Raw genomic sequence first — 7,769 nt, 5'->3', positions numbered from 1 at the left:
CTCCCTGCTGCGTCGGTGATGGTGCCGCCGGCCGCTGCGCTCGCCTTTACGGCCTCTGCTGCTGCTGCTGCTGCTGGTGCCAGAGCAGCATCAGCCCCAGCCTGTGTTTGGCATCCTGCCTGCTGTCGCCTTAAACCACAAAACACACACTCCTCAATGGCTGCCCTTTAATCGAAGGACCAACACACACCCACACTGCTCTGGGCCCAGGCCTTTAATGATCAAAATAGCCTCTAAACACAGAGGAGCAGAGAAGGAATTTGGTTAAAGCTGTGCTCTAAAGTTACATTTTTTTTCTGTCCTCCTTGGTTAAACTGTCTAACCAGGAAAAATGTTTGCTTTGCTCCAAATCTATTGGTTTGATCTTGGTTTTAATAAGCAAACCGATTGGTTGTTTTATTTCTGCTCTCTTTGAAGCAGCACTTGCATCCATCTGCATCCATCTGCATCCATCTGTGTCCATTAGTTGGTTGGTCTGTCTCTCTCTCTGTCCGTCCATCCGTCCGTCCGTCTATCCGTCTGTCTAACCTAAAGCAGTTTTATGACTGTAGGGATGGGATATCAGGAGGAGTGATTTAAAATAATGGGTGTTTAGAGGTGGGAGGGGTGAGGAGGGGACCTTGTCTGGGTCTAATTTATGGCACTAATAAATCCCTGCTCCTTACCCTCCAACCCCTGAACCAGTCAGGAGGCTCCCTAAAATCCTAATCACTCCCCAGCCGGGCCCCCTCCATATCCTCTTGGGGCCAGAGAGAAAGGAAAGAGGGCGAACAGTGGCCGTATTATTCTGCTGTAAAACCAAACGGCGTCCTTGTAATCACCTGAGCGCCCCATCAGCCAGACACTTTGGTTACTCACTCAGTGGTGTGTCTGCCTCACTAAATGGATGACTTACAGAGGCTTCTCTCTCATTCACACACACACTCACACACACACACACACATTTGTCCTTGGCCTTTCCTGCTAATCCCAATGGAATAAAACTGAAAATATTTTCCTGTCTTCAGAGTTAGCGTTGTGTTTCAGCTTCTTATTAGAGGAATGCTTTTGAACCGAAAAAGTTCTCTGTGACCTTTAGATTTTTATTTTATTTGTGGGGAAAGATTGTTTTTTTTTTTAAATAATTTTTGATCCTCAGTCGATCATTTTTTTTGTCAGTGCTCACGACCTACGAGTAAAATTATATGCCAGGTTCCAATAATTTTTACCTCTGGTATAAACATATTTAGTTTTGTACTCTTAGTAAATATGCATTACAGAATTCCACTGGAATCTTCCTTTTATTTTTTAAAACAAAGAATGGGGGGAAAAGATGATCTGTTAACAGTAATTATTGAAAGTACCAAAGAATATAAAAATAATAATTAGGAAATCAAATAACAAGAATAAAAAATATTTAATTTAGAAGAACAAAAAGAAAATTGTGGATATTGCATTGAACAATATAACCAGTTTATCTACCAGGAGTATTATTAAGAAGATAAGGGACAAGGAAATTAAATTTGTCCTCTGCCTGTCCAACATATTTGAATTTGTAAAACATAATCAGATTTACTCCACAAACTTGGAACGCAGCAAAATAAGATAAGAATTTTTCACAGCACTAGCTGGACCGTGTCGCCAGAAAATTCTCCACATTCGTTTTCAACGAGGTTAGACGGGAGCTGGAAATGCCAGCACATTAACATGAGCCTTATTACTCGCTCCGTCAGTATAAACAGGCTTGTTGTTTTAATATTTGACTGACAGCAGCACTAAGTGAGCAGACGGCGTGGTCCAGCTGGTCTGGCTGGAGCTGCTGGCCACACTGTCTGCTCTGCTGTCAGTCGGCTCACTGACTGGACTCACCGACTGACTTGTTTCCTGGCTGGCAGAGTGCTGCTGTCAAAGTAGATTTATGTGGCCGGGATCTGTTGATAGCTCATTTCAGACACACTGAGCTCCCTACAGGGGGCAGCAATTAAAACCCCACTCACTGTGTCGAGCTGCTTCTCCTAAATGTGGTGCAAACTGCTCTCTGGACAATCTTTGTTGACCCCCGACTCACGGTCTGTGCAGTTACTGTAAAGTTCAACTCTAACTATGTTTGTAGTTGACGTGTCACCATCCTGGTTCTGATCCTGACCGTACACAGCAGTAATACTTGGAATATTCAAATCTGCTCTTTGAATTCTTATAACAGGACTTATTATTCATATAGTGAAGCCGATATATTGCTAGAAATACCTAAAACCAGACCATAGAAAGGTGCTGCTGAGTTCACATATAGCTAAAGGTTAGCCCAAACACTGTCAAAGTTCACAGCACTTAACATATTACTTAAAAATGTAATGATATAATGATAGCAAAATAAAAATGTTACATTTTTATTTATTCATATATATATACGTATATTTCTTTTTTAAATCAATTTTTTTAAGTTAGTCAGAAATCTGCAGGAGGATCATTTAATGTTAGACCTTAATGCTATAAAAACATAGAAAGTCCCTGAAGGTTAACAAAGAAGCTCAGGTGTAGCCAGGAAGAAAACAAAATGTTATTAAAATAAAGCTAAATGTTAGCCATACAGAGCTAAACATAGAATACAGCCCCACTACTGGAGCAAAAAGAAAAAAAACACATTTAACTTTCACCACTGATAATTCTGACAGTTTAAATAACTGTTTATACTTTTTAAATGTATATATAAATAACTGTATCAGCAGCAGATGCTTGGATACCTTCACTGTCTCCAGGCATCAGTGGGTTTCAGTCCTTGACATTCAAAGACAGAAAGACAAAAGGACGCAGGCTTTTAAGAGCGCGGTGTCTGAGAGTCGCACACATTCGTGGGGACAATGAAGCCGTAAAGACAAAAGAGGAAGTCAGAGGTCTCGTAAATCACTTTTTAAAAATGCCCTGCTCACACCCACTGCCAACCACAGCGACATCCACTTCCACCGAGGAAACCGCGCACAGCCAGTAACGAGCCGAGGAGGATTCTTTAAAAGAGGGACCGGATGTTTGTCCCGTCTGCTCATCGTCCACAAAGAGCTGAGCTAGCAGCCCAAAAACGGCAGGTTAGATAGTGCTGAAGTGATGAGTTGATGGCATCAGATGAGAAGGTGAATTTATTACACGTTAAAGAATATGAATACTTCTATAAAAAGGTTTGAGTTCCTTCTTTTGTCCTTTAATGAGAATACCGCTGATCTCCTTGGGTTTTTACTGTTGTGCCCATCAAACTCCATTCTGCTTTTCTTAGACTTAACCTTCTCTCTGTATCTACTCTGAATCTTATAGAAAATGATGGTAGTTTAATCATTAACAAGCTGTTACTTGTTGGTGGTCGGTTTGTTTCCTGTTCTTTCTTTTTTAATTATTCTTTAATGTGTGTTTGAACAGCTCTGTTTTTTTTTACTAAAAAGTCCAAGTGACTGCCCTCGACTTTTACCGATCATCTTGAATTGCAAAGGAAAATGTCCTGCTGTTCCACTTCTGACTTAGTGACCACAGTTCACCCACAGCTCTGTCCTCTGGGAATAAACATTAGTGTCGTTTTGCGACAACTTTTTGTCTGTTAATTTAAAGACTCATTAATCAGCTGATGTAAAGGATCACAGGAAGGCCTGTGATGGTTTCTGTACGCAGCCCCGAGGATGTGACTGATTGGACGTCATTAAGTCAAATGTGCGTCAGTGAACGTGTAGTGTGTTATTGTCAAACTTCCTCTTTCTCAACCCTGCACTTTCTCCTCAGAGGGCGGCTAATGGCTCAGGAGCTCCAGGTTTTTCAAAGTGGCCTGGTGTAAAAAACACACAGGAGGAGAAAGAGAGAGAAAACCGAGAGATGTGTAATCAACACGCTCGGCCGCAGAAGCATTCAAACCCACTTCCAGATGGTCCGTATTCCTAGATGTCTGTGATCTCCTTCGCTTTGTCACAATGGATGAAGTGTTGGAATTAAAAGAAAATGAAAAGGACTAAATTCTTTGGGTTGACTAGAAATCAAATCTCTGAACGGTCGTTCGTCTACTCCTCCAATCAGCAGCCCTAATTACAACCATCAGATCATATTTTTTTTTCTCACAAATTGCTGGGAACTGCACTGTAATTTTCTACAGTACCCTGCACTGGTGCAGCTCCACGTGGCCAGAGGTGCACAGATGTAAACGCCAGAAGAAATCCCACAGCAGCAGTTTGCATCAGTGACTTATTTTCAGGGTTTGCTGCAGCAGCAGATTTTCTGTCTTTATTTTCCCCATGGCTTTTACTTTTTGTCCAAAACTGCCTCCTGTAGACCATGAAACCTGCCTCGGCACCAAATACAAATGATCCAGACAGTTCTGATTCACACAAACGGAATATAATTTAAATCTTTCGCCATCAAGATTAATTGTGTTGAAAACACACATTGTTTGTTCCGTTTGGAAATGAAAAGTCTAATTTAGGTTTTGAAACTTGTTCCCATGACTAAAAAAATGTGCAATATGTGAATTCTTCCTCTCAGACTATTTTTTGCTCGCGGCTTGTGTTGTTTGTTGTTTCTTAAAAAAAAAAAAAAACAGTGAAAAAGAGTTGGATCTGGGAGGTGTCGGTCTGTGTGTGTGCTTTGTGATTTGCGGGCGCGGTCGTGTTTGTGGGTTATCTTCCGTGTTAGTGGGGAATCAAAAACATGTTCAAAGAGCTTTTATAACACTGCAATTCCTTCAGACGGGTTTATGGCTGAGAGTTTACAGCAGGATAAAGAACACAACAAAGCACTCTGGGTATTACTGTATATGAAGGAACCCACTACAGTGAATCCCTTTGTGTCTGTGAGTGGGGCTGTGCATGTGGCTAAAGATAAAACTGCAATTTAATTCACATTCTCCTCCTCGCCTTTCAGCTCATTTCAGTGAATTTGCACAGATAACCGTGGCACATGAGAGCAACTTGGTTTCACCTTAAAATAACAACTTTTAACGCAGTTTTTTACAAGGGACTAACTCGAAACTTTCTCCATTGCTGCTCTGCAACCTTAACTTATTGTTTTGTAAAACCTCACACATTTTGGACTTAGAAAAGCTAAAATTAGAGTGGGGTTTTGTTTATTTGAAAAGTAAACTATAAACTTTTTAATATAAAAGATTTACTCATAGGAAATAGTTTTTGTAGTTAATTAACTAGCTGTCAAATCAGTCATGAACTGAAAACATAGAACATAAGTCACGTTTAAACACTGAATTCTTTTTTCACATGACTAAATTGTTCTTGCTCCCCAACGGTATCTCAATTCCACCTCAGTAATAATCCAAAAAAAGACCACACATACTAAAATCACCTAGAATTAAGATTTCTTATTAATGTTTTTTTATATGCACATCATGATTCTGCTGTAGTTCATTAAGTTCAAAACTAAAATCTGGAATCAGTCATGTTCCAATGTTCAAAAACAGAATTTTTCCAGGCTTCAAAACATCCACAAGACATCACTACTATGAATCAAACAATGTTTTTCTCTCTTTATGACAAATATGTAATTAAGCAGTGATGCTCTCCATTCAATCCCTGTCACAAAACAAAGCATGAAATCATATTTTCGGGTCATAAAACAACCGGATGAGAGCGCAGAAAAGAAAGCAAAATCAAAACACAACGATGAAATCATTAAAAATGAGGTGTTTTTTATTAGCACTCAGAGACAGTTGTGATATTACAGAGTGAAAATGATTCCCCGAGGAGAGAGGAAGGCTCTGTGAAAAAGTGTTAAGAAAAGCAAAACATTAAGAAAGAAGAAAATGTCTGTCATCGCTGCTTCTTCATCCATGAATTATGTTATTATAAATGTGGGAGAATCCTCCTCCTCCTCATGTTTATGTTCTCATCTTTGCTGAGTGAATGTGAGTGAGTTTGTTTTCTCAGCCACCTTAAAACACACACACACACACACACACACCTGTGATCCTCTCCTTGGTTTCATCTTGTTGTTTATTTTTTGCTAAATAAGAAAACAGAGCAGTATTAAGAAAATCTCACGTGCGCCGCCGGTCAAATCCGCTTCCTATTTGTTCTTCAGTATTTATACAACAGTCTGTTTTAATTGTGGAAACATTTGATTTTCTGGGACTGTGGGAAACTTTACACAGAACTACTTTTAAGCGGATCTGGTTTAATGCAGACGTCCATGGGAGGAAAGTGTTATAACTATGATTATTATTGTTGAATCCAGGTAAAACCTGACTAAAATCACAAAACAGAAGTGACTTGAAACAGGGAGGTGGGGGCCAATCACAGGAGAAGACTGCAGCACCTCCTTGTTTTGTTGTTTTTTTAACCAGAGTTTCCTCACAGATTGGGACTTCATCCAACACAACCACAGTTGCTGCAGCACCTACCATGACCATTATGTGGTGCTAAAGTAGCCAAGCTTTAGGCGATACACAAAAGTCAGTAAGATAATATAAAAACTTTTCACCGGTTCCCTGCTTGGATCAACAAGATGAACATCAGAAAATCCAAATCTGTGTCGATCTCCTACATAACAACAAATGTCCCAAATTCCTGACTGATGCAGCTGCAGACTGACGGGAAAAACACTGCGTCTGTTTGTCTTTTTGTCGAGTAAACATGTTAACAGTTCCCATTGTTAGATGCAACATTGTGTTTACCTGCCCTCAGTAAATCAAACACCATGTAGATTAAACTGGTTGTTGTTCCAGGATGCTGCAAACAGAAACTTCCCTGGGAGTCCTGACGCCTGCTGGGAAACAACAGAGTGGAGGAAACTGACTGTGATGATCTGGGAAACAGAAGAGCCTGAACAGCCTGTGCTGCGCTTCAGATTCATCTGAGGTTGGGATTGTGTAATCTGAAAGTGGTATGATGGGGTAATTTGGGACTCAATTCTACACATTTCTTGTACATTCTTGGATTTGAAGTTGCGCCCACAGCCGGGGTACAGTGGGTGAAAAGGGCAGCAGCAGGTCCATCATGTCAGAGCTCATTTCTCAGTGGGAGGTTAATTAAAACAAACTTGTGACACTTTTGTAAATAGAGATGAAAACAGCTCTTCTAAAACCACGTTTCCATGTACAACAATGTAAGGTATTTGAAAACAGCCTGCGTCTGTCTTAGCCAGAAATACCACGGTTAAAGTCAGATGTTAGTCCATTTCCAAACGATAGTAATCAAATATTTTACCCAAACAAGAAAAACTGATCAGTGATACATTCAATAAAACCCAATTATATGGATGCCTTCCCAAACTAATGTGGTCTTGAGGTTTTTTAGCTTCATATTTTTTAAAAGATTTTAAATAACTAAAGCCAATAGCTTAAACTAAGCTTAAAGACTAAGCTGAAAAAAACATCAGACATCATATCTTATCATTGTTGTTTAGTTGGACACAGAACACAGCTTAATTCGGGGAGGTGTTGTATTGAAAACATTATCTACATAAATAAAGTAGTATAAACTAAAGAGAATGACGTGACTTTAAAATGGTCAATATTATTGGAACTTCAGACGAAATTGAGATAAGATCTGACAGATGCCTGTGACTCGCAGCTCTGTGGTTCGTCAGGGATCATTGTGTTTGCAGCAGTGAAGACAAATCAGTGTTTCTCCCTCTGTTTGTCTGCCTTTGTTTTGCTTTCACCCACTAACCTCCGTAGCAGGACGGAGAGCAGCTGTAGGGCAGGGAAAGTGACCCTGTCCTCTCACACAGAGCTCAGAGGTCAGCCGCAGGTTGGAGGATATATCTTAAAAACTACAAACTAAAATAAATGATAATAATGTCATCAGCTTTAA

The 7,769-nt window shown here is 40.0% G+C and overlaps 1 long non-coding RNA gene across 1 annotated transcript in view; it reads left to right on the top strand.

Annotated features, from left to right (window-relative positions):
- The window catches only part of LOC103394933 (uncharacterized), a 20,474-nt gene extending 13,254 nt beyond the window's left edge, over positions 1 to 7,220 (top strand). Inside the window, exon 3 of the long non-coding RNA XR_003052894.1 lies at positions 6,680 to 7,220. This is a non-coding gene — a long non-coding RNA (uncharacterized LOC103394933). The remainder of the gene's footprint in view (positions 1 to 6,679) is intronic.
- The last annotated feature ends 549 nt before the right edge of the window (positions 7,221 to 7,769 follow it).

The sequence above is a fragment of the Cynoglossus semilaevis genome, chromosome 19 (genome assembly GCF_000523025.1).
Source record: "Cynoglossus semilaevis isolate Cse_v1.0 chromosome 19, Cse_v1.0, whole genome shotgun sequence".
Lineage (NCBI taxonomy): Eukaryota > Metazoa > Chordata > Actinopteri > Pleuronectiformes > Cynoglossidae > Cynoglossus > Cynoglossus semilaevis.
This window is presented reverse-complemented; position numbering and strand designations above follow the sequence as displayed.